The following is a 26669-nucleotide window of genomic DNA, read 5'->3' as shown; positions in this document are numbered from 1 at the left end:
CATCACCGAAAAATTGCAGAAAAACGCGCGCCTTGCCTTCTGCTACCTGTCCAACAGCGAGGGCAGATGTGTGGCAAGCTCTAAGCTATGCAGGCGCACCGTGGCCGAGCAGCTGGAGGAGAGATGCCTTCCTTGGCAGCTCCCTGCAGAGTGCGGAAGACCAGAATGGCCGCGCCGCCGTTGTCAGTGGACGACACGCAGTTGCAGAGCCACGGTGAACGCGTTGCTCTGCGACGTGTACCCGCCTCATATTACGAAACGCGAGCTGTGGCCCTGTGGCGCAGCGGATAACGCCTCTGACTACGGATCAGAAGATTCCAGGTTCGAATCCTGGCAGGGTCGGCATTTTGTTAGTTGCGGGCGCGTAGCTAGGCAGTGCATTCGAATGTTGCCACCTGCGTGGAGTGCAATGTCAATCCTGAGCATCTCGCAGCTGCATCTCGAGACGATCGTGGTAAATATCGCTTCTTGCAAGCGTCAGCGTAGCGTCAGTCGAGCAAAGTCGAGACAAGTCAAGCTGAGAGATGTTGCACAGTTTATTAAACGGTACGCGACGCAGACAACGCTTTTCCAAGCGTCCCATGTCACGCACCGAAGAGGGCGCACGCCTCCACGCAGCAGAGTGGCGCAGTGGAAGCGTGCTGGGCCCATAACCCAGAGGTCCGTGGATCGAAACCACGCTCTGCTAAAATTATTCTTTTTCTTGGGTGCTTCGAGCTCGATCATTAAGCCTGGTGTGCGCTGATTCAGCGTCAACAGCAAACCCTGTACGTTCTGAAACGACGACGACGTCGTCGTGTGAAGAATACGAGAAACACTTGCTAAGACGCAGAGTTTCTTACGATTCTGCAGCAACTACATTTCTCGATCACAACGTTAATGTCCTTTCGGGCCACACGTGCAACTTTCGCGATATAAAAATCGCACCTCCCCGGCGGGGAATCGAACCCCGGTCTCCCGCGTGACAGGCGGGGATACTAACCACTATACTACCGAGGAATACGCAATCGGTACTTATAATGCACGCACACTTATGTTTCTCAAGCAGGTGATATATCTCAACTCTAGCGTCCCGATGCATTCAGAGTCAGCTGCTACGAAGTAAAAGTATGCCCCAGGTTAGGCTCGAAGTCACAACACCGGCATTGCTCACGGCTACTGCCTTATAAGTACCGTGCACTAACCAATTGCGCCACTGGGGCTACAGGAGGGTGCTTTCAGTTAGCGGTATTCGCTTTGCTGCCATCCTGTTGTGGCTACAGACCCGTCATACGACCGTCACCTGCGGCCATACTGCGACTTTAGCACCTGGCTACGGATCGTTCATACGATTCTTGTTTCATATGCTACACTTGCAAGCATATCAACCGCTTGTCATCACCGAAAAATTGCAGAAAAACGCGCGCCTTGCCTTCTGCTACCTGTCCAACAGCGAGGGCAGATGTGTAGCAAGCTCTAAGCTATGCAGGCGCACCGTGGCCGAGCAGCTGGAGGAGAGATGCCGTCCTTGGCAGCTCCCTGCAGAGTGCGGAAGACCAGAATGGCCGCGCCGCCGTTGTCAGTGGACGACACGCAGTTGCAGAGCCACGGTGAACGCGTTGCTCTGCGACGTGTACCCGCCTCATATTACGAAACGCGAGCTGTGGCCCTGTGGCGCAACGGATAACGCGTCTGACTACGGATCAGAAGATTCCAGGTTCGAATCCTGGCAGGGTCGGCATTTTGTTAGTTGCGGGCGCGTAGCTAGGCAGTGCATTCGAATGTTGCCACCTGCGTGGAGTGCAATGTCAATCCTGAGCATCTCGCAGCTGCATCTCGAGACGATCGTGGTAAATATCGCTTCTTGCAAGCGTCAGTCGAGCAAAGTCGAGACAAGTCAAGCTGAGAGATGTTGCACAGTTTATTAAGCTGAGAGATGTTGCACAGTTTATTAAACGGTACGCGACGCAGACAACGCTTTTCCAAGCGTCCCATGTCACGCACCGAAGAGGGCGCATGCCTCCACGCAGCAGAGTGGCGCAGTGGAAGCGTGCTGGGCCCATAACCCAGAGGTCCGTGGATCGAAACCACGCTCTGCTAAAATTATTCTTTTTCTTGGGTGCTTCGAGCTCGATCATTAAGCCTGGTGTGCGCTGATTCAGCGTCAACAGCAAACCCTGTACGTTCTGAAACGACGACGACGTCGTCGTGTGAAGAATACGAGAAACACTTGCTAAGACGCAGAGTTTCTTACGATTCTGCAGCAACTACATTTCTCGATCACAACGTTAATGTCCTTTCGGGCCACACGTGCAACTTTCGCGATATAAAAATCGCACCTCCCCGGCGGGGAATCGAACCCCGGTCTCCCGCGTGACAGGCGGGGATACTAACCACTATACTACCGAGGAATACGCAATCGGTACTTATAATGCACGCACACTTATGTTTCTCAAGCAGGTGATATATCTCAAATCTAGCGTCCCGATGCATTCAGAGTCAGCTGCTACGAAGTAAAAGTATGCCCCAGGTTAGGCTCGAAGTCACAACCCCGGCATTGCTCACGCCTACTGCCTTATAAGTACCGTGCGCTAACCAATTGCGCCACTGGGGCTACAGGAGGGTGCTTTCAGTTAGCGGTATTCGCTTTGCTGCCATCCTGTTGTGGCTACAGACCCGTCATACGACCGTCACCTGCGGCCATACTGCGACTTTAGCACCTGGCTACGGATCCTTCATACGATTCTTGTTTCATATGCTACACTTGCAAGCATATCAACCGCTTGTCATCACCGAAAAATTGCAGAAAAACGCGCGCCTTGCCTTCTGCTACCTGTCCAACAGCGAGGGCAGATGTGTGGCAAGCTCTAAGCTATGCAGGCGCACCGTGGCCGAGCAGCTGGAGGAGAGATGCCTTCCTTGGCAGCTCCCTGCAGAGTGCGGAAGACCAGAATGGCCGCGCCGCCGTTGTCAGTGGACGACACGCAGTTGCAGAGCCACGGTGAACGCGTTGCTCTGCGACGTGTACCCGCCTCATATTACGAAACGCGAGCTGTGGCCCTGTGGCGCAACGGATAACGCCTCTGACTACGGATCAGAAGATTCCAGGTTCGAATCCTGGCAGGGTCGGCATTTTGTTAGTTGCGGGCGCGTAGCTAGGCAGTGCATTCGAATGTTGCCACCTGCGTGGAGTGCAATGTCAATCCTGAGCATCTCGCAGCTGCATCTCGAGACGATCGTGGTAAATATCGCTTCTTGCAAGCGTCAGCGTAGCGTCAGTCGAGCAAAGTCGAGACAAGTCAAGCTGAGAGATGTTGCACAGTTTATTAAACGGTACGCGACGCAGACAACGCTTTTCCAAGCGTCCCATGTCACGCACCGAAGAGGGCGCACGACTCCACGCAGCAGAGTGGCGCAGTGGAAGCGTGCTGGGCCCATAACCCAGAGGTCCGTGGATCGAAACCACGCTCTGCTAAAATTATTCTTTTTCTTGGGTGCTTCGAGCTCGATCATTAAGCCTGGTGTGCGCTGATTCAGCGTCAACAGCAAACCCTGTACGTTCTGAAACGACGACGACGTCGTCGTGTGAAGAATACGAGAAACACTTGCTAAGACGCAGAGTTTCTTACGATTCTGCAGCAACTACATTTCTCGATCACAACGTTAATGTCCTTTCGGGCCACACGTGCAACTTTCGCGATATAAAAATCGCACCTCTCCGGCGGGGAATCGAACCCCGGTCTCCCGCGTGACACGCGGAGATACTAACCACTATACTACCGAGGAATACGCAATCGGTACTTATAATGCACGCACACTTATGTTTCTCAAGCAGGTGATATATCTCAAATCTAGCGTCCCGATGCATTCAGAGTCAGCTGCTACGAAGTAAAAGTATGCCCCAGGTTAGGCTCGAAGTCACAACACCGGCATTGCTCACGGCTACTGCCTTATAAGTACCGTGCACTAACCAATTGCGCCACTGGGGCTACAGGAGGGTGCTTTCAGTTAGCGGTATTCGCTTTGCTGCCATCCTGTTGTGGCTACAGACCCGTCATACGACCGTCACCTGCGGCCATACTGCGACTTTAGCACCTGGCTACGGATCCTTCATACGATTCTTGTTTCATATGCTACACTTGCAAGCATATCAACCGCTTGTCATCACCGAAAAATTGCAGAAAAACGCGCGCCTTGCCTTCTGCTACCTGTCCAACAGCGAGGGCAGATGTGTGGCAAGCTCTAAGCTATGCAGGCGCACCGTGGCCGAGCAGCTGGAGGAGAGATGCCGTCCTTGGCAGCTCCCTGCAGAGTGCGGAAGACCAGAATGGCCGCGCCGCCGTTGTCAGTGGACGACACGCAGTTGCAGAGCCACGGTGAACGCGTTGCTCTGCGACGTGTACCCGCCTCATATTACGAAACGCGAGCTGTGGCCCTGTGGCGCAACGGATAACGCGTCTGACTACGGATCAGAAGATTCCAGGTTCGAATCCTGGCAGGGTCGGCATTTTGTTAGTTGCGGGCGCGTAGCTAGGCAGTGCATTCGAATGTTGCCACCTGCGTGGAGTGCAATGTCAATCCTGAGCATCTCGCAGCTGCATCTCGAGACGATCGTGGTAAATATCGCTTCTTGCAAGCGTCAGTCGAGCAAAGTCGAGACAAGTCAAGCTGAGAGATGTTGCACAGTTTATTAAACGGTACGCGACGCAGCCAACGCTTTTCCAAGCGTCCCATGTCACGCACCGAAGAGGGCGCACGCCGCCACGCAGCAGAGTGGCGCAGTGGAAGCGTGCTGGGCCCATAACCCAGAGGTCCGTGGATCGAAACCACGCTCTGCTAAAATTATTCTTTTTCTTGGGTGCTTCGAGCTCGATCATTAAGCCTGGTGTGCGCTGATTCAGCGTCAACAGCAAACCCTGTACGTTCTGAAACGACGACGACGTCGTCGTGTGAAGAATACGAGAAACACTTGCTAAGACGCAGAGTTTCTTACGATTCTGCAGCAACTACATTTCTCGATCACAACGTTAATGTCCTTTCGGGCCACACGTGCAACTTTCGCGATATAAAAATCGCACCTCCCCGGCGGGGAATCGAACCCCGGCCTCCCGCGTGACACGCGGGGATACTAACCACTATACTACCGAGGAATACGCAATCGGTACTTATAATGCACGCACACTTATGTTTCTCAAGCAGGTGATATATCTCAAATCTAGCGTCCCGATGCATTCAGAGTCAGCTGCTACGAAGTAAAAGTATGCCCCAGGTTAGGCTCGAAGTCACAACCCCGGCATTGCTCACGGCTACTGCCTTATAAGTACCGTGCGCTAACCAATTGCGCCACTGGGGCTACAGGAGGGTGCTTTCAGTTAGCGGTATTCGCTTTGCTGCCATCCTGTTGTGGCTACAGACCCGTCATACGACCGTCACCTGCGGCCATACTGCGACTTTAGCACCTGGCTACGGATCCTTCATACGATTCTTGTTTCATATGCTACACTTGCAAGCATATCAACCGCTTGTCATCACCGAAAAATTGCAGAAAAACGCGCGCCTTGCCTTCTGCTACCTGTCCAACAGCGAGGGCAGATGTGTGGCAAGCTCTAAGCTATGCAGGCGCACCGTGGCCGAGCAGCTGGAGGAGAGATGCCTTCCTTGGCAGCTCCCTGCAGAGTGCGGAAGACCAGAATGGCCGCGCCGCCGTTGTCAGTGGACGACACGCAGTTGCAGAGCCACGGTGAACGCGTTGCTCTGCGACGTGTACCCGCCTCATATTACGAAACGCGAGCTGTGGCCCTGTGGCGCAACGGATAACGCCTCTGACTACGGATCAGAAGATTCCAGGTTCGAATCCTGGCAGGGTCGGCATTTTGTTAGTTGCGGGCGCGTAGCTAGGCAGTGCATTCGAATGTTGCCACCTGCGTGGAGTGCAATGTCAATCCTGAGCATCTCGCAGCTGCATCTCGAGACGATCGTGGTAAATATCGCTTCTTGCAAGCGTCAGTCGAGCAAAGTCGAGACAAGTCAAGCTGAGAGATGTTGCACAGTTTATTAAACGGTACGCGACGCAGCCAACGCTTTTCCAAGCGTCCCATGTCACGCACCGAAGAGGGCGCACCCCGCCACGCAGCAGAGTGGCGCAGTGGAAGCGTGCTGGGCCCATAACCCAGAGGTCCGTGGATCGAAACCACGCTCTGCTAAAATCATTCTTTTTCTTGGGTGCTTCGAGCTCGATCATTAAGCCTGGTGTGCGCTGATTCAGCGTCAACAGCAAACCCTGTACGTTCTGAAACGACGACGACGTCGTCGTGTGAAGAATACGAGAAACACTTGCTAAGACGCAGAGTTTCTTACGATTCTGCAGCAACTACATTTCTCGATCACAACGTTAATGTCCTTTCGGGCCACACGTGCAACTTTCGCGATATAAAAATCGCACTTCCCCGGCGGGGAAACGAACCCCGGTCTCCCGCGTGACAGGCGAGGATACTAACCACTATACTACCGAGGAATACGCATGCGGTACTTATAATGCACGCACACTTATGTTTCTCAAGCAGGTGATACATCTCAAATCTAGCGTCCCGATGCTTTCAGAGTCAGCTGCTACGAAGTAAAAGTATGCCCCAGGTGAGGCTCGAACTCACAACCCCGGCATTGCTCACGGCTACTACCTTATAAGTACCGTGCGCTAACCAATTGCGCCACTGGGGCTACAGCAGGGTGCTTTCAGTTAGCGGAATTCGCTTTGCTGCCATCCTGTTGGCTACAGACCCGTCATACGACCGTCACCTGCGGCCATACTGCGACTTTAGCACCTGGCTACGGATCCTTCGTACGATTTTTGTTTCATATGCTACACTTGAAAGCATATCAACCGCTTGTCATCACCGAAAAATTGCAGAAAAACGCGCGCCTTGCCTTCTGCTACCTGTCCAACAGCGAGGGCAGATGTGTGGCAAGCTCTAAGCTATGCAGGCGCACCGTGGCCGAGCAGCTGGAGGAGAGATGCCTTCCTTGGCAGCTCCCTGCAGAGTGCGGAAGACCAGAATGGCCGCGCCGCCGTTGTCAGTGGACGACACGCAGTTGCAGAGCCACGGTGAACGCGTTGCTCTGCGACGTGTACCCGCCTCATATTACGAAACGCGAACTGTAGCCCTGTGGCGCAACGGATAACGCGTCTGACTACGGATCAGAAGATTCCAGGTTCGTATCCTGGCAGGGTCGGCATTTTGTTAGTTGCGGGCGCGTAGCTAGGCAGTGCATTCGAATGTTGCCACCTGCGTGGAGTACAATGTCAATCCTGAGCATCTCGCAGCTGCATCTCGAGACGATCGTGGTAAATATCGCTTCTTGCAAGCGTCAGCGTAGCGTCAGTCGAGCAAAGTCGAGACAAGTCAAGCTGAGAGATGTTGCACAGTTTATTAAGCTGAGAGATGTTGCACAGTTTATTAAACGGTACGCGACGCAGACAACGCTTTTCCAAGCGTCCCATGTCACGCACCGAAGAGGGCGCATGCCTCCACGCAGCAGAGTGGCGCAGTGGAAGCGTGCTGGGCCCATAACCCAGAGGTCCGTGGATCGAAACCACGCTCTGCTAAAATTATTCTTTTTCTTGGGTGCTTCGAGCTCGATCATTAAGCCTGGTGTGCGCTGATTCAGCGTCAACAGCAAACCCTGTACGTTCTGAAACGACGACGACGTCGTCGTGTGAAGAATACGAGAAACACTTGCTAAGACGCAGAGTTTCTTACGATTCTGCAGCAACTACATTTCTCGATCACAACGTTAATGTCCTTTCGGGCCACACGTGCAACTTTCGCGATATAAAAATCGCACCTCCCCGGCGGGGAATCGAACCCCGGTCTCCCGCGTGACAGGCGGGGATACTAACCACTATACTACCGAGGAATACGCAATCGGTACTTATAATGCACGCACACTTATGTTTCTCAAGCAGGTGATATATCTCAAATCTAGCGTCCCGATGCATTCAGAGTCAGCTGCTACGAAGTAAAAGTATGCCCCAGGTTAGGCTCGAAGTCACAACCCCGGCATTGCTCACGCCTACTGCCTTATAAGTACCGTGCGCTAACCAATTGCGCCACTGGGGCTACAGCAGGGTGCTTTCAGTTAGCGGTATTCGCTTTGCTGCCATCCTGTTGTGGCTACAGACCCGTCATACGACCGTCACCTGCGGCCATACTGCGACTTTAGCACCTGGCTACGGATCCTTCATACGATTCTTGTTTCATATGCTACACTTGCAAGCATATCAACCGCTTGTCATCACCGAAAAATTGCAGAAAAACGCGCGCCTTGCCTTCTGCTACCTGTCCAACAGCGAGGGCAGATGTGTGGCAAGCTCTAAGCTATGCAGGCGCACCGTGGCCGAGCAGCTGGAGGAGAGATGCCTTCCTTGGCAGCTCCCTGCAGAGTGCGGAAGACCAGAATGGCCGCGCCGCCGTTGTCAGTGGACGACACGCAGTTGCAGAGCCACGGTGAACGCGTTGCTCTGCGACGTGTACCCGCCTCATATTACGAAACGCGAGCTGTGGCCCTGTGGCGCAACGGATAACGCCTCTGACTACGGATCAGAAGATTCCAGGTTCGAATCCTGGCAGGGTCGGCATTTTGTTAGTTGCGGGCGCGTAGCTAGGCAGTGCATTCGAATGTTGCCACCTGCGTGGAGTGCAATGTCAATCCTGAGCATCTCGCAGCTGCATCTCGAGACGATCGTGGTAAATATCGCTTCTTGCAAGCGTCAGTCGAGCAAAGTCGAGACAAGTCAAGCTGAGAGATGTTGCACAGTTTATTAAACGGTACGCGACGCAGCCAACGCTTTTCCAAGCGTCCCATGTCACGCACCGAAGAGGGCGCACGCCTCCACGCAGCAGAGTGGCGCAGTGGAAGCGTGCTGGGCCCATAACCCAGAGGTCCGTGGATCGAAACCACGCTCTGCTAAAATCATTCTTTTTCTTGGGTGCTTCGAGCTCGATCATTAAGCCTGGTGTGCGCTGATTCAGCGTCAACAGCAAACCCTGTACGTTCTGAAACGACGACGACGTCGTCGTGTGAAGAATACGAGAAACACTTGCTAAGACGCAGAGTTTCTTACGATTCTGCAGCAACTACATTTCTCGATCACAACGTTAATGTCCTTTCGGGCCACACGTGCAACTTTCGCGATATAAAAATCGCACTTCCCCGGCGGGGAAACGAACCCCGGTCTCCCGCGTGACAGGCGGGGATACTAACCACTATACTACCGAGGAATACGCATGCGGTACTTATAATGCACGCACACTTATGTTTCTCAAGCAGGTGATACATCTCAAATCTAGCGTCCCGATGCTTTCAGAGTCAGCTGCTACGAAGTAAAAGTATGCCCCAGGTGAGGCTCGAACTCACAACCCCGGCATTGCTCACGGCTACTACCTTATAAGTACCGTGCGCTAACCAATTGCGCCACTGGGGCTACAGCAGGGTGCTTTCAGTTAGCGGAATTCGCTTTGCTGCCATCCTGTTGGCTACAGACCCGTCATACGACCGTCACCTGCGGCCATACTGCGACTTTAGCACCTGGCTACGGATCCTTCATACGATTCTTGTTTCATATGCTACACTTGAAAGCATATCAACCGCTTGTCATCACCGAAAAATTGCAGAAAAACGCGCGCCTTGCCTTCTGCTACCTGTCCAACAGCGAGGGCAGATGTGTGGCAAGCTCTAAGCTATGCAGGCGCACCGTGGCCGAGCAGCTGGAGGAGAGATGCCGTCCTTGGCAGCTCCCTGCAGAGTGCGGAAGACCAGAATGGCCGCGCCGCCGTTGTCAGTGGACGACACGCAGTTGCAGAGCCACGGTGAACGCGTTGCTCTGCGACGTGTACCCGCCTCATATTACGAAACGCGAGCTGTGGCCCTGTGGCGCAACGGATAACGCGTCTGACTACGGATCAGAAGATTCCAGGTTCGAATCCTGGCAGGGTCGGCATTTTGTTAGTTGCGGGCGCGTAGCTAGGCAGTGCATTCGAATGTTGCCACCTGCGTGGAGTGCAATGTCAATCCTGAGCATCTCGCAGCTGCATCTCGAGACGATCGTGGTAAATATCGCTTCTTGCAAGCGTCAGTCGAGCAAAGTCGAGACAAGTCAAGCTGAGAGATGTTGCACAGTTTATTAAACGGTACGCGACGCAGCCAACGCTTTTCCAAGCGTCCCATGTCACGCACCGAAGAGGGCGCACGCCGCCACGCAGCAGAGTGGCGCAGTGGAAGCGTGCTGGGCCCATAACCCAGAGGTCCGTGGATCGAAACCACGCTCTGCTAAAATTATTCTTTTTCTTGGGTGCTTCGAGCTCGATCATTAAGCCTGGTGTGCGCTGATTCAGCGTCAACAGCAAACCCTGTACGTTCTGAAACGACGACGACGTCGTCGTGTGAAGAATACGAGAAACACTTGCTAAGACGCAGAGTTTCTTACGATTCTGCAGCAACTACATTTCTCGATCACAACGTTAATGTCCTTTCGGGCCACACGTGCAACTTTCGCGATATAAAAATCGCACCTCCCCGGCGGGGAATCGAACCCCGGCCTCCCGCGTGACACGCGGGGATACTAACCACTATACTACCGAGGAATACGCAATCGGTACTTATAATGCACGCACACTTATGTTTCTCAAGCAGGTGATATATCTCAAATCTAGCGTCCCGATGCATTCAGAGTCAGCTGCTACGAAGTAAAAGTATGCCCCAGGTTAGGCTCGAAGTCACAACCCCGGCATTGCTCACGGCTACTGCCTTATAAGTACCGTGCGCTAACCAATTGCGCCACTGGGGCTACAGGAGGGTGCTTTCAGTTAGCGGTATTCGCTTTGCTGCCATCCTGTTGTGGCTACAGACCCGTCATACGACCGTCACCTGCGGCCATACTGCGACTTTAGCACCTGGCTACGGATCCTTCATACGATTCTTGTTTCATATGCTACACTTGCAAGCATATCAACCGCTTGTCATCACCGAAAAATTGCAGAAAAACGCGCGCCTTGCCTTCTGCTACCTGTCCAACAGCGAGGGCAGATGTGTGGCAAGCTCTAAGCTATGCAGGCGCACCGTGGCCGAGCAGCTGGAGGAGAGATGCCTTCCTTGGCAGCTCCCTGCAGAGTGCGGAAGACCAGAATGGCCGCGCCGCCGTTGTCAGTGGACGACACGCAGTTGCAGAGCCACGGTGAACGCGTTGCTCTGCGACGTGTACCCGCCTCATATTACGAAACGCGAGCTGTGGCCCTGTGGCGCAACGGATAACGCCTCTGACTACGGATCAGAAGATTCCAGGTTCGAATCCTGGCAGGGTCGGCATTTTGTTAGTTGCGGGCGCGTAGCTAGGCAGTGCATTCGAATGTTGCCACCTGCGTGGAGTGCAATGTCAATCCTGAGCATCTCGCAGCTGCATCTCGAGACGATCGTGGTAAATATCGCTTCTTGCAAGCGTCAGTCGAGCAAAGTCGAGACAAGTCAAGCTGAGAGATGTTGCACAGTTTATTAAACGGTACGCGACGCAGCCAACGCTTTTCCAAGCGTCCCATGTCACGCACCGAAGAGGGCGCACCCCGCCACGCAGCAGAGTGGCGCAGTGGAAGCGTGCTGGGCCCATAACCCAGAGGTCCGTGGATCGAAACCACGCTCTGCTAAAATCATTCTTTTTCTTGGGTGCTTCGAGCTCGATCATTAAGCCTGGTGTGCGCTGATTCAGCGTCAACAGCAAACCCTGTACGTTCTGAAACGACGACGACGTCGTCGTGTGAAGAATACGAGAAACACTTGCTAAGACGCAGAGTTTCTTACGATTCTGCAGCAACTACATTTCTCGATCACAACGTTAATGTCCTTTCGGGCCACACGTGCAACTTTCGCGATATAAAAATCGCACTTCCCCGGCGGGGAAACGAACCCCGGTCTCCCGCGTGACAGGCGAGGATACTAACCACTATACTACCGAGGAATACGCATGCGGTACTTATAATGCACGCACACTTATGTTTCTCAAGCAGGTGATACATCTCAAATCTAGCGTCCCGATGCTTTCAGAGTCAGCTGCTACGAAGTAAAAGTATGCCCCAGGTGAGGCTCGAACTCACAACCCCGGCATTGCTCACGGCTACTACCTTATAAGTACCGTGCGCTAACCAATTGCGCCACTGGGGCTACAGCAGGGTGCTTTCAGTTAGCGGAATTCGCTTTGCTGCCATCCTGTTGGCTACAGACCCGTCATACGACCGTCACCTGCGGCCATACTGCGACTTTAGCACCTGGCTACGGATCCTTCGTACGATTTTTGTTTCATATGCTACACTTGAAAGCATATCAACCGCTTGTCATCACCGAAAAATTGCAGAAAAACGCGCGCCTTGCCTTCTGCTACCTGTCCAACAGCGAGGGCAGATGTGTGGCAAGCTCTAAGCTATGCAGGCGCACCGTGGCCGAGCAGCTGGAGGAGAGATGCCTTCCTTGGCAGCTCCCTGCAGAGTGCGGAAGACCAGAATGGCCGCGCCGCCGTTGTCAGTGGACGACACGCAGTTGCAGAGCCACGGTGAACGCGTTGCTCTGCGACGTGTACCCGCCTCATATTACGAAACGCGAACTGTAGCCCTGTGGCGCAACGGATAACGCGTCTGACTACGGATCAGAAGATTCCAGGTTCGTATCCTGGCAGGGTCGGCATTTTGTTAGTTGCGGGCGCGTAGCTAGGCAGTGCATTCGAATGTTGCCACCTGCGTGGAGTACAATGTCAATCCTGAGCATCTCGCAGCTGCATCTCGAGACGATCGTGGTAAATATCGCTTCTTGCAAGCGTCAGCGTAGCGTCAGTCGAGCAAAGTCGAGACAAGTCAAGCTGAGAGATGTTGCACAGTTTATTAAGCTGAGAGATGTTGCACAGTTTATTAAACGGTACGCGACGCAGACAACGCTTTTCCAAGCGTCCCATGTCACGCACCGAAGAGGGCGCATGCCTCCACGCAGCAGAGTGGCGCAGTGGAAGCGTGCTGGGCCCATAACCCAGAGGTCCGTGGATCGAAACCACGCTCTGCTAAAATTATTCTTTTTCTTGGGTGCTTCGAGCTCGATCATTAAGCCTGGTGTGCGCTGATTCAGCGTCAACAGCAAACCCTGTACGTTCTGAAACGACGACGACGTCGTCGTGTGAAGAATACGAGAAACACTTGCTAAGACGCAGAGTTTCTTACGATTCTGCAGCAACTACATTTCTCGATCACAACGTTAATGTCCTTTCGGGCCACACGTGCAACTTTCGCGATATAAAAATCGCACCTCCCCGGCGGGGAATCGAACCCCGGTCTCCCGCGTGACAGGCGGGGATACTAACCACTATACTACCGAGGAATACGCAATCGGTACTTATAATGCACGCACACTTATGTTTCTCAAGCAGGTGATATATCTCAACTCTAGCGTCCCGATGCATTCAGAGTCAGCTGCTACGAAGTAAAAGTATGCCCCAGGTTAGGCTCGAAGTCACAACACCGGCATTGCTCACGGCTACTGCCTTATAAGTACCGTGCGCTAACCAATTGCGCCACTGGGGCTACAGCAGGGTGCTTTCAGTTAGCGGTATTCGCTTTGCTGCCATCCTGTTGTGGCTACAGACCCGTCATACGACCGTCACCTGCGGCCATACTGCGACTTTAGCACCTGGCTACGGATCCTTCATACGATTCTTGTTTCATATGCTACACTTGCAAGCATATCAACCGCTTGTCATCACCGAAAAATTGCAGAAAAACGCGCGCCTTGCCTTCTGCTACCTGTCCAACAGCGAGGGCAGATGTGTGGCAAGCTCTAAGCTATGCAGGCGCACCGTGGCCGAGCAGCTGGAGGAGAGATGCCTTCCTTGGCAGCTCCCTGCAGAGTGCGGAAGACCAGAATGGCCGCGCCGCCGTTGTCAGTGGACGACACGCAGTTGCAGAGCCACGGTGAACGCGTTGCTCTGCGACGTGTACCCGCCTCATATTACGAAACGCGAGCTGTGGCCCTGTGGCGCAACGGATAACGCCTCTGACTACGGATCAGAAGATTCCAGGTTCGAATCCTGGCAGGGTCGGCATTTTGTTAGTTGCGGGCGCGTAGCTAGGCAGTGCATTCGAATGTTGCCACCTGCGTGGAGTGCAATGTCAATCCTGAGCATCTCGCAGCTGCATCTCGAGACGATCGTGGTAAATATCGCTTCTTGCAAGCGTCAGTCGAGCAAAGTCGAGACAAGTCAAGCTGAGAGATGTTGCACAGTTTATTAAACGGTACGCGACGCAGCCAACGCTTTTCCAAGCGTCCCATGTCACGCACCGAAGAGGGCGCACCCCGCCACGCAGCAGAGTGGCGCAGTGGAAGCGTGCTGGGCCCATAACCCAGAGGTCCGTGGATCGAAACCACGCTCTGCTAAAATCATTCTTTTTCTTGGGTGCTTCGAGCTCGATCATTAAGCCTGGTGTGCGCTGATTCAGCGTCAACAGCAAACCCTGTACGTTCTGAAACGACGACGACGTCGTCGTGTGAAGAATACGAGAAACACTTGCTAAGACGCAGAGTTTCTTACGATTCTGCAGCAACTACATTTCTCGATCACAACGTTAATGTCCTTTCGGGCCACACGTGCAACTTTCGCGATATAAAAATCGCACTTCCCCGGCGGGGAAACGAACCCCGGTCTCCCGCGTGACAGGCGGGGATACTAACCACTATACTACCGAGGAATACGCATGCGGTACTTATAATGCACGCACACTTATGTTTCTCAAGCAGGTGATACATCTCAAATCTAGCGTCCCGATGCTTTCAGAGTCAGCTGCTACGAAGTAAAAGTATGCCCCAGGTGAGGCTCGAAGTCACAACCCCGGCATTGCTCACGGCTACTACCTTATAAGTACCGTGCGCTAACCAATTGCGCCACTGGGGCTACAGCAGGGTGCTTTCAGTTAGCGGAATTCGCTTTGCTGCCATCCTGTTGGCTACAGACCCGTCATACGACCGTCACCTGCGGCCATACTGCGACTTTAGCACCTGGCTACGGATCCTTCGTACGATTTTTGTTTCATATGCTACACTTGAAAGCATATCAACCGCTTGTCATCACCGAAAAATTGCAGAAAAACGCGCGCCTTGCCTTCTGCTACCTGTCCAACAGCGAGGGCAGATGTGTGGCAAGCTCTAAGCTATGCAGGCGCACCGTGGCCGAGCAGCTGGAGGAGAGATGCCTTCCTTGGCAGCTCCCTGCAGAGTGCGGAAGACCAGAATGGCCGCGCCGCCGTTGTCAGTGGACGACACGCAGTTGCAGAGCCACGGAGAACACGTTGCTCTGCGACGTGTACCCGCCTCATATTACGAAACGCGAACTGTAGCCCTGTGGCGCAACGGATAACGCGTCTGACTACGGATCAGAAGATTACAGGTTCGTATCCTGGCAGGGTCGGCATTTTGTTAGTTGCGGGCGCGTAGCTAGGCAGTGCATTCGAATGTTGCCACCTGCGTGGAGTACAATGTCAATCCTGAGCATCTCGCAGCTGCATCTCGAGACGATCGTGGTAAATATCGCTTCTTGCAAGCGTCAGCGTAGCGTCAGTCGAGCAAAGTCGAGACAAGTCAAGCTGAGAGATGTTGCACAGTTTATTAAGCTGAGAGATGTTGCACAGTTTATTAAACGGTACGCGACGCAGACAACGCTTTTCCAAGCGTCCCATGTCACGCACCGAAGAGGGCGCATGCCTCCACGCAGCAGAGTGGCGCAGTGGAAGCGTGCTGGGCCCATAACCCAGAGGTCCGTGGATCGAAACCACGCTCTGCTAAAATTATTCTTTTTCTTGGGTGCTTCGAGCTCGATCATTAAGCCTGGTGTGCGCTGATTCAGCGTCAACAGCAAACCCTGTACGTTCTGAAACGACGACGACGTCGTCGTGTGAAGAATACGAGAAACACTTGCTAAGACGCAGAGTTTCTTACGATTCTGCAGCAACTACATTTCTCGATCACAACGTTAATGTCCTTTCGGGCCACACGTGCAACTTTCGCGATATAAAAATCGCACCTCCCCGGCGGGGAATCGAACCCCGGTCTCCCGCGTGACAGGCGGGGATACTAACCACTATACTACCGAGGAATACGCAATCGGTACTTATAATGCACGCACACTTATGTTTCTCAAGCAGGTGATATATCTCAAATCTAGCGTCCCGATGCATTCAGAGTCAGCTGCTACGAAGTAAAAGTATGCCCCAGGTTAGGCTCGAAGTCACAACCCCGGCATTGCTCACGCCTACTGCCTTATAAGTACCGTGCGCTAACCAATTGCGCCACTGGGGCTACAGGAGGGTGCTTTCAGTTAGCGGTATTCGCTTTGCTGCCATCCTGTTGTGGCTACAGACCCGTCATACGACCGTCACCTGCGGCCATACTGCGACTTTAGCACCTGGCTACGGATCCTTCATACGATTCTTGTTTCATATGCTACACTTGCAAGCATATCAACCGCTTGTCATCACCGAAAAATTGCAGAAAAACGCGCGCCTTGCCTTCTGCTACCTGTCCAACAGCGAGGGCAGATGTGTGGCAAGCTCTAAGCTATGCAGGCGCACCGTGGCCGAGCAGCTGGAGGAGAGATGCCTTCCTTGGCAGCTCCCTGCAGAGTGCGGAAGACCAGAATGGCCGCGCCGCCGTTGTCAGTGGACGACACGCAGTTGCAGAGCCACGGTGAACGCGTTGCTCTGCGACGTGTACCCGCCTCATATTACGAAACGCGAGCTGTGGCCCTGTGGCGCAACGGATAACGCCTCTGACTACGGATCAGAAGATTCCAGGTTCGAATCCTGGCAGGGTCGGCATTTTGTTAGTTGCGGGCGCGTAGCTAGGCAGTGCATTCGAATGTTGCCACCTGCGTGGAGTGCAATGTCAATCCTGAGCATCTCGCAGCTGCATCTCGAGACGATCGTGGTAAATATCGCTTCTTGCAAGCGTCAGCGTAGCGTCAGTCGAGCAAAGTCGAGACAAGTCAAGCTGAGAGATGTTGCACAGTTTATTAAACGGTACGCGACGCAGACAACGCTTTTCCAAGCGTCCCATGTCACGCACCGAAGAGGGCGCACGCCTCCACGCAGCAGAGTGGCGCAGTGGAAGCGTGCTGGGCCCATAACCCAGAGGTCCGTGGATCGAAACCACGCTCTGCTAAAATTATTCTTTTTCTTGGGTGCTTCGAGCTCGATCATTAAGCCTGGTGTGCGCTGATTCAGCGTCAACAGCAAACCCTGTACGTTCTGAAACGACGACGACGTCGTCGTGTGAAGAATACGAGAAACACTTGCTAAGACGCAGAGTTTCTTACGATTCTGCAGCAACTACATTTCTCGATCACAACGTTAATGTCCTTTCGGGCCACACGTGCAACTTTCGCGATATAAAAATCGCAACTCCCCGGCGGGGAATCGAACCCCGGTCTCCCGCGTGACAGGCGGGGATACCAACCACTATACTACCGAGGAATACGCAATCGGTACTTATAATGCACGCACACTTATGTTTCTCAAGCAGGTGATATATCTCAAATCTAGCGTCCCGATGCATTCAGAGTCAGCTGCTACGAAGTAAAAGTATGCCCCAGGTTAGGCTCGAAGTCACAACACCGGCATTGCTCACGGCTACTGCCTTATAAGTACCGTGCACTAACCAATTGCGCCACTGGGGCTACAGGAGGGTGCTTTCAGTTAGCGGTATTCGCTTTGCTGCCATCCTGTTGTGGCTACAGACCCGTCATACGACCGTCACCTGCGGCCATACTGCGACTTTAGCACCTGGCTACGGATCCTTCATACGATTCTTGTTTCATATGCTACACTTGCAAGCATATCAACCGCTTGTCATCACCGAAAAATTGCAGAAAAACGCGCGCCTTGCCTTCTGCTACCTGTCCAACAGCGAGGGCAGATGTGTGGCAAGCTCTAAGCTATGCAGGCGCACCGTGGCCGAGCAGCTGGAGGAGAGATGCCGTCCTTGGCAGCTCCCTGCAGAGTGCGGAAGACCAGAATGGCCGCGCCGCCGTTGTCAGTGGACGACACGCAGTTGCAGAGCCACGGTGAACGCGTTGCTCTGCGACGTGTACCCGCCTCATATTACGAAACGCGAGCTGTGGCCCTGTGGCGCAACGGATAACGCGTCTGACTACGGATCAGAAGATTCCAGGTTCGAATCCTGGCAGGGTCGGCATTTTGTTAGTTGCGGGCGCGTAGCTAGGCAGTGCATTCGAATGTTGCCACCTGCGTGGAGTGCAATGTCAATCCTGAGCATCTCGCAGCTGCATCTCGAGACGATCGTGGTAAATATCGCTTCTTGCAAGCGTCAGTCGAGCAAAGTCGAGACAAGTCAAGCTGAGAGATGTTGCACAGTTTATTAAACGGTACGCGACGCAGCCAACGCTTTTCCAAGCGTCCCATGTCACGCACCGAAGAGGGCGCACGCCTCCACGCAGCAGAGTGGCGCAGTGGAAGCGTGCTGGGCCCATAACCCAGAGGTCCGTGGATCGAAACCACGCTCTGCTAAAATTATTCTTTTTCTTGGGTGCTTCGAGCTCGATCATTAAGCCTGGTGTGCGCTGATTCAGCGTCAACAGCAAACCCTGTACGTTCTGAAACGACGACGACGTCGTCGTGTGAAGAATACGAGAAACACTTGCTAAGACGCAGAGTTTCTTACGATTCTGCAGCAACTACATTTCTCGATCACAACGTTAATGTCCTTTCGGGCCACACGTGCAACTTTCGCGATATAAAAATCGCACCTCCCCGGCGGGGAATCGAACCCCGGTCTCCCGCGTGACACGCGGGGATACTAACCACTATACTACCGAGGAATACGCAATCGGTACTTATAATGCACGCACACTTATGTTTCTCAAGCAGGTGATATATCTCAAATCTAGCGTCCCGATGCATTCAGAGTCAGCTGCTACGAAGTAAAAGTATGCCCCAGGTTAGGCTCGAAGTCACAACCCCGGCATTGCTCACGGCTACTGCCTTATAAGTACCGTGCGCTAACCAATTGCGCCACTGGGGCTACAGGAGGGTGCTTTCAGTTAGCGGTATTCGCTTTGCTGCCATCCTGTTGTGGCTACAGACCCGTCATACGACCGTCACCTGCGGCCATACTGCGACTTTAGCACCTGGCTACGGATCCTTCATACGATTCTTGTTTCATATGCTACACTTGCAAGCATATCAACCGCTTGTCATCACCGAAAAATTGCAGAAAAACGCGCGCCTTGCCTTCTGCTACCTGTCCAACAGCGAGGGCAGATGTGTGGCAAGCTCTAAGCTATGCAGGCGCACCGTGGCCGAGCAGCTGGAGGAGAGATGCCTTCCTTGGCAGCTCCCTGCAGAGTGCGGAAGAGCAGAATGGCCGCGCCGCCGTTGTCAGTGGACGACACGCAGTTGCAGAGCCACGGTGAACGCGTTGCTCTGCGACGTGTACCCGCCTCATATTACGAAACGCGAACTGTGGCCCTGTGGCGCAACGGATAACGCGTCTGACTACGGATCAGAAGATTCCAGGTTCGAATCCTGGCAGGGTCGGCATTTTGTTAGTTGCGGGCGCGTAGCTAGGCAGTGCATTCGAATGTTGCCACCTGCGTGGAGTGCAATGTCAATCCTGAGCATCTCGCAGCTGCATCTCGAGACGATCGTGGTAAATACCGCTTCTTGCAAGCGTCAGTCGAGCAAAGTCGAGACAAGTCAAGCTGAGAGATGTTGCACAGTTTATTAAACGGTACGCGACGCAGCCAACGCTTTTCCAAGCGTCCCATGTCACGCACCGAAGAGGGCGCACGCCTCCACGCAGCACAGTGGCGCAGTGGAAGCGTGCTGGGCCCATAACCCAGAGGTCCGTGGATCGAAACCACGCTCTGCTAAAATTATACTTTTTCTTGGGTGCTTCGAGCTCGATCATTAAGCCTGGTGTGCGCTGATTCAGCGTCAACAGCAAACCCTGTACGTTCTGAAACGGCGACGACGTCGTCGTGTGAAGAATACGAGAAACACTTGCTAAGACGCAGAGTTTCTTACGATTCTGCAGCAACTACATTTCTCGATCACAACGTTAATGTCCTTTCGGGCCACACGTGCAACTTTCGCGATATAAAAATCGCACTTCCCCGGCGGGGAAACGAACCCCGGTCTCCCGCGTGACAGGCGGGGATACTAACCACTATACTACCGAGGAATACGCATGCGGTACTTATAATGCACGCACACTTATGTTTCTCAAGCAGGTGATACATCTCAAATCTAGCGTCCCGATGCTTTCAGAGTCAGCTGCTACGAAGTAAAAGTATGCCCCAGGTGAGGCTCGAAGTCACAACCCCGGCATTGCTCACGGCTACTACCTTATAAGTACCGTGCGCTAACCAATTGCGCCACTGGGGCTACAGCAGGGTGCTTTCAGTTAGCGGAATTCGCTTTGCTGCCATCCTGTTGGCTACAGACCCGTCATACGACCGTCACCTGCGGCCATACTGCGACTTTAGCACCTGGCTACGGATCCTTCGTACGATTTTTGTTTCATATGCTACACTTGAAAGCATATCAACCGCTTGTCATCACCGAAAAATTGCAGAAAAACGCGCGCCTTGCCTTCTGCTACCTGTCCAACAGCGAGGGCAGATGTGTGGCAAGCTCTAAGCTATGCAGGCGCACCGTGGCCGAGCAGCTGGAGGAGAGATGCCTTCCTTGGCAGCTCCCTGCAGAGTGCGGAAGACCAGAATGGCCGCGCCGCCGTTGTCAGTGGACGACACGCAGTTGCAGAGCCACGGAGAACACGTTGCTCTGCGACGTGTACCCGCCTCATATTACGAAACGCGAACTGTAGCCCTGTGGCGCAACGGATAACGCGTCTGACTACGGATCAGAAGATTCCAGGTTCGTATCCTGGCAGGGTCGGCATTTTGTTAGTTGCGGGCGCGTAGCTAGGCAGTGCATTCGAATGTTGCCACCTGCGTGGAGTACAATGTCAATCCTGAGCATCTCGCAGCTGCATCTCGAGACGATCGTGGTAAATATCGCTTCTTGCAAGCGTCAGCGTAGCGTCAGTCGAGCAAAGTCGAGACAAGTCAAGCTGAGAGATGTTGCACAGTTTATTAAGCTGAGAGATGTTGCACAGTTTATTAAACGGTACGCGACGCAGACAACGCTTTTCCAAGCGTCCCATGTCACGCACCGAAGAGGGCGCATGCCTCCACGCAGCAGAGTGGCGCAGTGGAAGCGTGCTGGGCCCATAACCCAGAGGTCCGTGGATCGAAACCACGCTCTGCTAAAATTATTCTTTTTCTTGGGTGCTTCGAGCTCGATCATTAAGCCTGGTGTGCGCTGATTCAGCGTCAACAGCAAACCCTGTACGTTCTGAAACGACGACGACGTCGTCGTGTGAAGAATACGAGAAACACTTGCTAAGACGCAGAGTTTCTTACGATTCTGCAGCAACTACATTTCTCGATCACAACGTTAATGTCCTTTCGGGCCACACGTGCAACTTTCGCAATATAAAAATCGCACCTCCCCGGCGGGGAATCGAACCCCGGTCTCCCGCGTGACAGGCGGGGATACTAACCACTATACTACCGAGGAATACGCAATCGGTACTTATAATGCACGCACACTTATGTTTCTCAAGCAGGTGATATATCTCAAATCTAGCGTCCCGATGCATTCAGAGTCAGCTGCTACGAAGTAAAAGTATGCCCCAGGTTAGGCTCGAAGTCACAACCCCGGCATTGCTCACGCCTACTGCCTTATAAGTACCGTGCGCTAACCAATTGCGCCACTGGGGCTACAGCAGGGTGCTTTCAGTTAGCGGTATTCGCTTTGCTGCCATCCTGTTGTGGCTACAGACCCGTCATACGACCGTCACCTGCGGCCATACTGCGACTTTAGCACCTGGCTACGGATCCTTCATACGATTCTTGTTTCATATGCTACACTTGCAAGCATATCAACCGCTTGTCATCACCGAAAAATTGCAGAAAAACGCGCGCCTTGCCTTCTGCTACCTGTCCAACAGCGAGGGCAGATGTGTGGCAAGCTCTAAGCTATGCAGGCGCACCGTGGCCGAGCAGCTGGAGGAGAGATGCCTTCCTTGGCAGCTCCCTGCAGAGTGCGGAAGAGCAGAATGGCCGCGCCGCCGTTGTCAGTGGACGACACGCAGTTGCAGAGCCACGGTGAACGCGTTGCTCTGCGACGTGTACCCGCCTCATATTACGAAACGCGAGCTGTGGCCCTGTGGCGCACCGGATAACGCCTCTGACTACGGATCAGAAGATTCCAGGTTCGAATCCTGGCAGGGTCGGCATTTTGTTAGTTGCGGGCGCGTAGCTAGGCAGTGCATTCGAATGTTGCCACCTGCGTGGAGTGCAATGTCAATCCTGAGCATCTCGCAGCTGCATCTCGAGACGATCGTGGTAAATATCGCTTCTTGCAAGCGTCAGTCGAGCAAAGTCGAGACAAGTCAAGCTGAGAGATGTTGCACAGTTTATTAAACGGTACGCGACGCAGCCAACGCTTTTCCAAGCGTCCCATGTCACGCACCGAAGAGGGCGCACCCCGCCACGCAGCAGAGTGGCGCAGTGGAAGCGTGCTGGGCCCATAACCCAGAGGTCCGTGGATCGAAACCACGCTCTGCTAAAATCATTCTTTTTCTTGGGTGCTTCGAGCTCGATCATTAAGCCTGGTGTGCGCTGATTCAGCGTCAACAGCAAACCCTGTACGTTCTGAAACGACGACGACGTCGTCGTGTGAAGAATACGAGAAACACTTGCTAAGACGCAGAGTTTCTTACGATTCTGCAGCAACTACATTTCTCGATCACAACGTTAATGTCCTTTCGGGCCACACGTGCAACTTTCGCGATATAAAAATCGCACTTCCCCGGCGGGGAATCGAACCCCGGTCTCCCGCGTGACAGGCGGGGATACTAACCACTATACTACCGAGGAATACGCATGCGGTACTTATAATTCACGCACACTTATGTTTCTCAAGCAGGTGATACATCTCAAATCTAGCGTCCCGATGCTTTCAGAGTCAGCTGCTACGAAGTAAAAGTATGCCCCAGGTGAGGCTCGAACTCACAACCCCGGCATTGCTCACGGCTACTACCTTATAAGTACCGTGCGCTAACCAATTGCGCCACTGGGGCTACAGCAGGGTGCTTTCAGTTAGCGGAATTCGCTTTGCTGCCATCCTGTTGGCTACAGACCCGTCATACGACCGTCACCTGCGGCCATACTGCGACTTTAGCACCTGGCTACGGATCCTTCGTACGATTTTTGTTTCATATGCTACACTTGAAAGCATATCAACCGCTTGTCATCACCGAAAAATTGCAGAAAAACGCGCGCCTTGCCTTCTGCTACCTGTCCAACAGCGAGGGCAGATGTGTGGCAAGCTCTAAGCTATGCAGGCGCACCGTGGCCGAGCAGCTGGAGGAGAGATGCCTTCCTTGGCAGCTCCCTGCAGAGTGCGGAAGACCAGAATGGCCGCGCCGCCGTTGTCAGTGGACGACACGCAGTTGCAGAGCCACGGAGAACACGTTGCTCTGCGACGTGTACCCGCCTCATATTACAAAACGCGAACTGTAGCCCTGTGGCGCAACGGATAACGCGTCTGACTACGGATCAGAAGATTCCAGGTTCGTATCCTGGCAGGGTCGGCATTTTGTTAGTTGCGGGCGCGTAGCTAGGCAGTGCATTCGAATGTTGCCACCTGCGTGGAGTACAATGTCAATCCTGAGCATCTCGCAGCTGCATCTCGAGACGATCGTGGTAAATATCGCTTCTTGCAAGCGTCAGCGTAGCGTCAGTCGAGCAAAGTCGAGACAAGTCAAGCTGAGAGATGTTGCACAGTTTATTAAGCTGAGAGATGTTGCACAGTTTATTAAACGGTACGCGACGCAGACAACGCTTTTCCAAGCGTCCCATGTCACGCACCGAAGAGGGCGCATGCCTCCACGCAGCAGAGTGGCGCAGTGGAAGCGTGCTGGGCCCATAACCCAGAGGTCCGTGGATCGAAACCACGCTCTGCTAAAATTATTCTTTTTCTTGGGTGCTTCGAGCTCGATCATTAAGCCTGGTGTGCGCTGATTCAGCGTCAACAGCAAACCCTGTACGTTCTGAAACGACGACGACGTCGTCGTGTGAAGAATACGAGAAACACTTGCTAAGACGCAGAGTTTCTTACGATTCTGCAGCAACTACATTTCTCGATCACAACGTTAATGTCCTTTCGGGCCACACGTGCAACTTTCGCGATATAAAAATCGCACCTCCCCGGCGGGGAATCGAACCCCGGTCTCCCGCGTGACAGGCGGGGATACTAACCACTATACTACCGAGGAATACGCAATCGGTACTTATAATGCACGCACACTTATGTTTCTCAAGCAGGTGATATATCTCAAATCTAGCGTCCCGATGCATTCAGAGTCAGCTGCTACGAAGTAAAAGTATGCCCCAGGTTAGGCTCGAAGTCACAACCCCGGCATTGCTCACGCCTACTGCCTTATAAGTACCGTGCGCTAACCAATTGCGCCACTGGGGCTACAGGAGGGTGCTTTCAGTTAGCGGTATTCGCTTTGCTGCCATCCTGTTGTGGCTACAGACCCGTCATACGACCGTCACCTGCGGCCATACTGCGACTTTAGCACCTGGCTACGGATCCTTCATACGATTCTTGTTTCATATGCTACACTTGCAAGCATATCAACCGCTTGTCATCACCGAAAAATTGCAGAAAAACGCGCGCCTTGCCTTCTGCTACCTGTCCAACAGCGAGGGCAGATGTGTGGCAAGCTCTAAGCTATGCAGACGCACCGTGGCCGAGCAGCTGGAGGAGAGATGCCTTCCTTGGCAGCTCCCTGCAGAGTGCGGAAGACCAGAATGGCCGCGCCGCCGTTGTCAGTGGACGACACGCAGTTGCAGAGCCACGGTGAACGCGTTGCTCTGCGACGTGTACCCGCCTCATATTACGAAACGCGAGCTGTGGCCCTGTGGCGCAACGGATAACGCCTCTGACTACGGATCAGAAGATTCCAGGTTCGAATCCTGGCAGGGTCGGCATTTTGTTAGTTGCGGGCGCGTAGCTAGGCAGTGCATTCGAATGTTGCCACCTGCGTGGAGTGCAATGTCAATCCTGAGCATCTCGCAGCTGCATCTCGAGACGATCGTGGTAAATATCGCTTCTTGCAAGCGTCAGCGTAGCGTCAGTCGAGCAAAGTCGAGACAAGTCAAGCTGAGAGATGTTGCACAGTTTATTAAACGGTACGCGACGCAGACAACGCTTTTCCAAGCGTCCCATGTCACGCACCGAAGAGGGCGCACCCCGCCACGCAGCAGAGTGGCGCAGTGGAAGCGTGCTGGGCCCATAACCCAGAGGTCCGTGGATCGAAACCACGCTCTGCTAAAATTATTCTTTTTCTTGGGTGCTTCGAGCTCGATCATTAAGCCTGGTGTGCGCTGATTCAGCGTCAACAGCAAACCCTGTACGTTCTGAAACGACGACGACGTCGTCGTGTGAAGAATACGAGAAACACTTGCTAAGACGCAGAGTTTCTTACGATTCTGCAGCAACTACATTTCTCGATCACAACGTTAATGTCCTTTCGGGCCACACGTGCAACTTTCGCGATATAAAAATCGCACCTCCCCGGCGGGGAATCGAACCCCGGTCTCCCGCGTGACAGGCGGGGATACTAACCACTATACTACCGAGGAATACGCAATCGGTACTCATAATGCACGCACACTTATGTTTCTCAAGCAGGTGATATATCTCAAATCTAGCGTCCCGATGCATTCAGAGTCAGCTGCTACGAAGTAAAAGTATGCCCCAGGTTAGGCTCGAAGTCACAACACCGGCATTGCTCACGGCTACTGCCTTATAAGTACCGTGCACTAACCAATTGCGCCACTGGGGCTACAGGAGGGTGCTTTCAGTTAGCGGTATTCGCTTTGCTGCCATCCTGTTGTGGCTACAGACCCGTCATACGACCGTCACCTGCGGCCATACTGCGACTTTAGCACCTGGCTACGGATCCTTCATACGATTCTTGTTTCATATGCTACACTTGCAAGCATATCAACCGCTTGTCATCACCGAAAAATTGCAGAAAAACGCGCGCCTTGCCTTCTGCTACCTGTCCAACAGCGAGGGCAGATGTGTGGCAAGCTCTAAGCTATGCAGGCGCACCGTGGCCGAGCAGCTGGAGGAGAGATGCCGTCCTTGGCAGCTCCCTGCAGAGTGCGGAAGACCAGAATGGCCGCGCCGCCGTTGTCAGTGGACGACACGCAGTTGCAGAGCCACGGTGAACGCGTTGCTCTGCGACGTGTACCCGCCTCATATTACGAAACGCGAGCTGTGGCCCTGTGGCGCAACGGATAACGCGTCTGACTACGGATCAGAAGATTCCAGGTTCGAATCCTGGCAGGGTCGGCATTTTGTTAGTTGCGGGCGCGTAGCTAGGCAGTGCATTCGAATGTTGCCACCTGCGTGGAGTGCAATGTCAATCCTGAGCATCTCGCAGCTGCATCTCGAGACGATCGTGGTAAATATCGCTTCTTGCAAGCGTCAGTCGAGCAAAGTCGAGACAAGTCA

The 26669-nt window shown here is 53.5% G+C and overlaps 61 non-coding genes across 61 annotated transcripts; 37 read left to right on the top strand and 24 right to left on the bottom strand.

Moving 5' to 3' along the window:
• Positions 1-269: 269 nt before the first annotated feature.
• Positions 270-342, top strand: Trnar-acg (transfer RNA arginine (anticodon ACG)). The gene has a single exon. It is a non-coding gene; the product is annotated as a tRNA-Arg (tRNA).
• Positions 343-616: 274 nt separating this feature from the next.
• Trnam-cau (transfer RNA methionine (anticodon CAU)) lies at positions 617-688 on the top strand. Its single transcript has one exon. It is a non-coding gene; the product is annotated as a tRNA-Met (tRNA).
• A 239-nt stretch (positions 689-927) lies between these two features.
• Trnad-guc (transfer RNA aspartic acid (anticodon GUC)) lies at positions 928-999 on the bottom strand. Its single transcript has one exon. It is a non-coding gene; the product is annotated as a tRNA-Asp (tRNA).
• A 645-nt stretch (positions 1000-1644) lies between these two features.
• Positions 1645-1717, top strand: Trnar-acg (transfer RNA arginine (anticodon ACG)). The gene has a single exon. It is a non-coding gene; the product is annotated as a tRNA-Arg (tRNA).
• A 290-nt stretch (positions 1718-2007) lies between these two features.
• Positions 2008-2079, top strand: Trnam-cau (transfer RNA methionine (anticodon CAU)). The gene has a single exon. It is a non-coding gene; the product is annotated as a tRNA-Met (tRNA).
• A 239-nt stretch (positions 2080-2318) lies between these two features.
• Trnad-guc (transfer RNA aspartic acid (anticodon GUC)) lies at positions 2319-2390 on the bottom strand. The gene has a single exon. It is a non-coding gene; the product is annotated as a tRNA-Asp (tRNA).
• A 645-nt stretch (positions 2391-3035) lies between these two features.
• On the top strand, positions 3036-3108 carry Trnar-acg (transfer RNA arginine (anticodon ACG)). The gene has a single exon. It is a non-coding gene; the product is annotated as a tRNA-Arg (tRNA).
• A 274-nt stretch (positions 3109-3382) lies between these two features.
• Positions 3383-3454, top strand: Trnam-cau (transfer RNA methionine (anticodon CAU)). Its single transcript has one exon. It is a non-coding gene; the product is annotated as a tRNA-Met (tRNA).
• Positions 3455-4410: 956 nt separating this feature from the next.
• Positions 4411-4483, top strand: Trnar-acg (transfer RNA arginine (anticodon ACG)). Its single transcript has one exon. It is a non-coding gene; the product is annotated as a tRNA-Arg (tRNA).
• Positions 4484-4746: 263 nt separating this feature from the next.
• Trnam-cau (transfer RNA methionine (anticodon CAU)) lies at positions 4747-4818 on the top strand. Its single transcript has one exon. It is a non-coding gene; the product is annotated as a tRNA-Met (tRNA).
• A 239-nt stretch (positions 4819-5057) lies between these two features.
• Trnad-guc (transfer RNA aspartic acid (anticodon GUC)) lies at positions 5058-5129 on the bottom strand. The gene has a single exon. It is a non-coding gene; the product is annotated as a tRNA-Asp (tRNA).
• Positions 5130-5774: 645 nt separating this feature from the next.
• On the top strand, positions 5775-5847 carry Trnar-acg (transfer RNA arginine (anticodon ACG)). Its single transcript has one exon. It is a non-coding gene; the product is annotated as a tRNA-Arg (tRNA).
• Positions 5848-6110: 263 nt separating this feature from the next.
• On the top strand, positions 6111-6182 carry Trnam-cau (transfer RNA methionine (anticodon CAU)). The gene has a single exon. It is a non-coding gene; the product is annotated as a tRNA-Met (tRNA).
• A 239-nt stretch (positions 6183-6421) lies between these two features.
• On the bottom strand, positions 6422-6493 carry Trnad-guc (transfer RNA aspartic acid (anticodon GUC)). Its single transcript has one exon. It is a non-coding gene; the product is annotated as a tRNA-Asp (tRNA).
• Positions 6494-6604: 111 nt separating this feature from the next.
• Trnai-uau (transfer RNA isoleucine (anticodon UAU)) lies at positions 6605-6696 on the bottom strand. The gene is given in 2 exon segments: positions 6605-6640; positions 6659-6696. It is a non-coding gene; the product is annotated as a tRNA-Ile (tRNA).
• Positions 6697-7136: 440 nt separating this feature from the next.
• On the top strand, positions 7137-7209 carry Trnar-acg (transfer RNA arginine (anticodon ACG)). Its single transcript has one exon. It is a non-coding gene; the product is annotated as a tRNA-Arg (tRNA).
• A 301-nt stretch (positions 7210-7510) lies between these two features.
• On the top strand, positions 7511-7582 carry Trnam-cau (transfer RNA methionine (anticodon CAU)). The gene has a single exon. It is a non-coding gene; the product is annotated as a tRNA-Met (tRNA).
• Positions 7583-7821: 239 nt separating this feature from the next.
• Positions 7822-7893, bottom strand: Trnad-guc (transfer RNA aspartic acid (anticodon GUC)). The gene has a single exon. It is a non-coding gene; the product is annotated as a tRNA-Asp (tRNA).
• Positions 7894-8538: 645 nt separating this feature from the next.
• Positions 8539-8611, top strand: Trnar-acg (transfer RNA arginine (anticodon ACG)). The gene has a single exon. It is a non-coding gene; the product is annotated as a tRNA-Arg (tRNA).
• Positions 8612-8874: 263 nt separating this feature from the next.
• On the top strand, positions 8875-8946 carry Trnam-cau (transfer RNA methionine (anticodon CAU)). Its single transcript has one exon. It is a non-coding gene; the product is annotated as a tRNA-Met (tRNA).
• Positions 8947-9185: 239 nt separating this feature from the next.
• Trnad-guc (transfer RNA aspartic acid (anticodon GUC)) lies at positions 9186-9257 on the bottom strand. The gene has a single exon. It is a non-coding gene; the product is annotated as a tRNA-Asp (tRNA).
• A 111-nt stretch (positions 9258-9368) lies between these two features.
• Trnai-uau (transfer RNA isoleucine (anticodon UAU)) lies at positions 9369-9460 on the bottom strand. The gene is given in 2 exon segments: positions 9369-9404; positions 9423-9460. It is a non-coding gene; the product is annotated as a tRNA-Ile (tRNA).
• A 440-nt stretch (positions 9461-9900) lies between these two features.
• Positions 9901-9973, top strand: Trnar-acg (transfer RNA arginine (anticodon ACG)). Its single transcript has one exon. It is a non-coding gene; the product is annotated as a tRNA-Arg (tRNA).
• Positions 9974-10236: 263 nt separating this feature from the next.
• On the top strand, positions 10237-10308 carry Trnam-cau (transfer RNA methionine (anticodon CAU)). The gene has a single exon. It is a non-coding gene; the product is annotated as a tRNA-Met (tRNA).
• Positions 10309-10547: 239 nt separating this feature from the next.
• Positions 10548-10619, bottom strand: Trnad-guc (transfer RNA aspartic acid (anticodon GUC)). The gene has a single exon. It is a non-coding gene; the product is annotated as a tRNA-Asp (tRNA).
• A 645-nt stretch (positions 10620-11264) lies between these two features.
• Positions 11265-11337, top strand: Trnar-acg (transfer RNA arginine (anticodon ACG)). The gene has a single exon. It is a non-coding gene; the product is annotated as a tRNA-Arg (tRNA).
• A 263-nt stretch (positions 11338-11600) lies between these two features.
• Trnam-cau (transfer RNA methionine (anticodon CAU)) lies at positions 11601-11672 on the top strand. Its single transcript has one exon. It is a non-coding gene; the product is annotated as a tRNA-Met (tRNA).
• A 239-nt stretch (positions 11673-11911) lies between these two features.
• Positions 11912-11983, bottom strand: Trnad-guc (transfer RNA aspartic acid (anticodon GUC)). Its single transcript has one exon. It is a non-coding gene; the product is annotated as a tRNA-Asp (tRNA).
• A 111-nt stretch (positions 11984-12094) lies between these two features.
• Positions 12095-12186, bottom strand: Trnai-uau (transfer RNA isoleucine (anticodon UAU)). Its single transcript is given in 2 exon segments — positions 12095-12130; positions 12149-12186. It is a non-coding gene; the product is annotated as a tRNA-Ile (tRNA).
• Positions 12187-12626: 440 nt separating this feature from the next.
• Trnar-acg (transfer RNA arginine (anticodon ACG)) lies at positions 12627-12699 on the top strand. Its single transcript has one exon. It is a non-coding gene; the product is annotated as a tRNA-Arg (tRNA).
• Positions 12700-13000: 301 nt separating this feature from the next.
• Positions 13001-13072, top strand: Trnam-cau (transfer RNA methionine (anticodon CAU)). Its single transcript has one exon. It is a non-coding gene; the product is annotated as a tRNA-Met (tRNA).
• Positions 13073-13311: 239 nt separating this feature from the next.
• Trnad-guc (transfer RNA aspartic acid (anticodon GUC)) lies at positions 13312-13383 on the bottom strand. Its single transcript has one exon. It is a non-coding gene; the product is annotated as a tRNA-Asp (tRNA).
• A 645-nt stretch (positions 13384-14028) lies between these two features.
• On the top strand, positions 14029-14101 carry Trnar-acg (transfer RNA arginine (anticodon ACG)). The gene has a single exon. It is a non-coding gene; the product is annotated as a tRNA-Arg (tRNA).
• Positions 14102-14364: 263 nt separating this feature from the next.
• On the top strand, positions 14365-14436 carry Trnam-cau (transfer RNA methionine (anticodon CAU)). The gene has a single exon. It is a non-coding gene; the product is annotated as a tRNA-Met (tRNA).
• A 239-nt stretch (positions 14437-14675) lies between these two features.
• Trnad-guc (transfer RNA aspartic acid (anticodon GUC)) lies at positions 14676-14747 on the bottom strand. The gene has a single exon. It is a non-coding gene; the product is annotated as a tRNA-Asp (tRNA).
• Positions 14748-14858: 111 nt separating this feature from the next.
• Positions 14859-14950, bottom strand: Trnai-uau (transfer RNA isoleucine (anticodon UAU)). Its single transcript is given in 2 exon segments — positions 14859-14894; positions 14913-14950. It is a non-coding gene; the product is annotated as a tRNA-Ile (tRNA).
• An 814-nt stretch (positions 14951-15764) lies between these two features.
• Trnam-cau (transfer RNA methionine (anticodon CAU)) lies at positions 15765-15836 on the top strand. The gene has a single exon. It is a non-coding gene; the product is annotated as a tRNA-Met (tRNA).
• Positions 15837-16075: 239 nt separating this feature from the next.
• On the bottom strand, positions 16076-16147 carry Trnad-guc (transfer RNA aspartic acid (anticodon GUC)). Its single transcript has one exon. It is a non-coding gene; the product is annotated as a tRNA-Asp (tRNA).
• A 645-nt stretch (positions 16148-16792) lies between these two features.
• Trnar-acg (transfer RNA arginine (anticodon ACG)) lies at positions 16793-16865 on the top strand. The gene has a single exon. It is a non-coding gene; the product is annotated as a tRNA-Arg (tRNA).
• Positions 16866-17139: 274 nt separating this feature from the next.
• Positions 17140-17211, top strand: Trnam-cau (transfer RNA methionine (anticodon CAU)). The gene has a single exon. It is a non-coding gene; the product is annotated as a tRNA-Met (tRNA).
• Positions 17212-17450: 239 nt separating this feature from the next.
• Positions 17451-17522, bottom strand: Trnad-guc (transfer RNA aspartic acid (anticodon GUC)). Its single transcript has one exon. It is a non-coding gene; the product is annotated as a tRNA-Asp (tRNA).
• Positions 17523-18167: 645 nt separating this feature from the next.
• On the top strand, positions 18168-18240 carry Trnar-acg (transfer RNA arginine (anticodon ACG)). The gene has a single exon. It is a non-coding gene; the product is annotated as a tRNA-Arg (tRNA).
• Positions 18241-18503: 263 nt separating this feature from the next.
• Trnam-cau (transfer RNA methionine (anticodon CAU)) lies at positions 18504-18575 on the top strand. Its single transcript has one exon. It is a non-coding gene; the product is annotated as a tRNA-Met (tRNA).
• Positions 18576-18814: 239 nt separating this feature from the next.
• Positions 18815-18886, bottom strand: Trnad-guc (transfer RNA aspartic acid (anticodon GUC)). The gene has a single exon. It is a non-coding gene; the product is annotated as a tRNA-Asp (tRNA).
• Positions 18887-19531: 645 nt separating this feature from the next.
• Positions 19532-19604, top strand: Trnar-acg (transfer RNA arginine (anticodon ACG)). Its single transcript has one exon. It is a non-coding gene; the product is annotated as a tRNA-Arg (tRNA).
• Positions 19605-20178: 574 nt separating this feature from the next.
• Positions 20179-20250, bottom strand: Trnad-guc (transfer RNA aspartic acid (anticodon GUC)). Its single transcript has one exon. It is a non-coding gene; the product is annotated as a tRNA-Asp (tRNA).
• Positions 20251-20361: 111 nt separating this feature from the next.
• On the bottom strand, positions 20362-20453 carry Trnai-uau (transfer RNA isoleucine (anticodon UAU)). Its single transcript is given in 2 exon segments — positions 20362-20397; positions 20416-20453. It is a non-coding gene; the product is annotated as a tRNA-Ile (tRNA).
• A 440-nt stretch (positions 20454-20893) lies between these two features.
• Positions 20894-20966, top strand: Trnar-acg (transfer RNA arginine (anticodon ACG)). Its single transcript has one exon. It is a non-coding gene; the product is annotated as a tRNA-Arg (tRNA).
• A 301-nt stretch (positions 20967-21267) lies between these two features.
• Positions 21268-21339, top strand: Trnam-cau (transfer RNA methionine (anticodon CAU)). Its single transcript has one exon. It is a non-coding gene; the product is annotated as a tRNA-Met (tRNA).
• A 239-nt stretch (positions 21340-21578) lies between these two features.
• On the bottom strand, positions 21579-21650 carry Trnad-guc (transfer RNA aspartic acid (anticodon GUC)). Its single transcript has one exon. It is a non-coding gene; the product is annotated as a tRNA-Asp (tRNA).
• Positions 21651-22295: 645 nt separating this feature from the next.
• On the top strand, positions 22296-22368 carry Trnar-acg (transfer RNA arginine (anticodon ACG)). The gene has a single exon. It is a non-coding gene; the product is annotated as a tRNA-Arg (tRNA).
• Positions 22369-22631: 263 nt separating this feature from the next.
• On the top strand, positions 22632-22703 carry Trnam-cau (transfer RNA methionine (anticodon CAU)). The gene has a single exon. It is a non-coding gene; the product is annotated as a tRNA-Met (tRNA).
• Positions 22704-22942: 239 nt separating this feature from the next.
• On the bottom strand, positions 22943-23014 carry Trnad-guc (transfer RNA aspartic acid (anticodon GUC)). Its single transcript has one exon. It is a non-coding gene; the product is annotated as a tRNA-Asp (tRNA).
• Positions 23015-23125: 111 nt separating this feature from the next.
• On the bottom strand, positions 23126-23217 carry Trnai-uau (transfer RNA isoleucine (anticodon UAU)). The gene is given in 2 exon segments: positions 23126-23161; positions 23180-23217. It is a non-coding gene; the product is annotated as a tRNA-Ile (tRNA).
• A 440-nt stretch (positions 23218-23657) lies between these two features.
• Positions 23658-23730, top strand: Trnar-acg (transfer RNA arginine (anticodon ACG)). The gene has a single exon. It is a non-coding gene; the product is annotated as a tRNA-Arg (tRNA).
• A 301-nt stretch (positions 23731-24031) lies between these two features.
• Trnam-cau (transfer RNA methionine (anticodon CAU)) lies at positions 24032-24103 on the top strand. Its single transcript has one exon. It is a non-coding gene; the product is annotated as a tRNA-Met (tRNA).
• A 239-nt stretch (positions 24104-24342) lies between these two features.
• Trnad-guc (transfer RNA aspartic acid (anticodon GUC)) lies at positions 24343-24414 on the bottom strand. Its single transcript has one exon. It is a non-coding gene; the product is annotated as a tRNA-Asp (tRNA).
• Positions 24415-25059: 645 nt separating this feature from the next.
• On the top strand, positions 25060-25132 carry Trnar-acg (transfer RNA arginine (anticodon ACG)). Its single transcript has one exon. It is a non-coding gene; the product is annotated as a tRNA-Arg (tRNA).
• Positions 25133-25406: 274 nt separating this feature from the next.
• Positions 25407-25478, top strand: Trnam-cau (transfer RNA methionine (anticodon CAU)). The gene has a single exon. It is a non-coding gene; the product is annotated as a tRNA-Met (tRNA).
• A 239-nt stretch (positions 25479-25717) lies between these two features.
• On the bottom strand, positions 25718-25789 carry Trnad-guc (transfer RNA aspartic acid (anticodon GUC)). Its single transcript has one exon. It is a non-coding gene; the product is annotated as a tRNA-Asp (tRNA).
• A 645-nt stretch (positions 25790-26434) lies between these two features.
• Trnar-acg (transfer RNA arginine (anticodon ACG)) lies at positions 26435-26507 on the top strand. The gene has a single exon. It is a non-coding gene; the product is annotated as a tRNA-Arg (tRNA).
• Positions 26508-26669: the final 162 nt, after the last annotated feature.

The sequence above is a fragment of the Schistocerca cancellata genome, chromosome 9 (genome assembly GCF_023864275.1).
Source record: "Schistocerca cancellata isolate TAMUIC-IGC-003103 chromosome 9, iqSchCanc2.1, whole genome shotgun sequence".
NCBI classification, from domain to species: Eukaryota; Metazoa; Arthropoda; class Insecta; order Orthoptera; family Acrididae; genus Schistocerca; species Schistocerca cancellata.
Note: the sequence above shows the minus strand (reverse complement) of the source record. Positions and strands in the feature narration are given on the sequence as shown.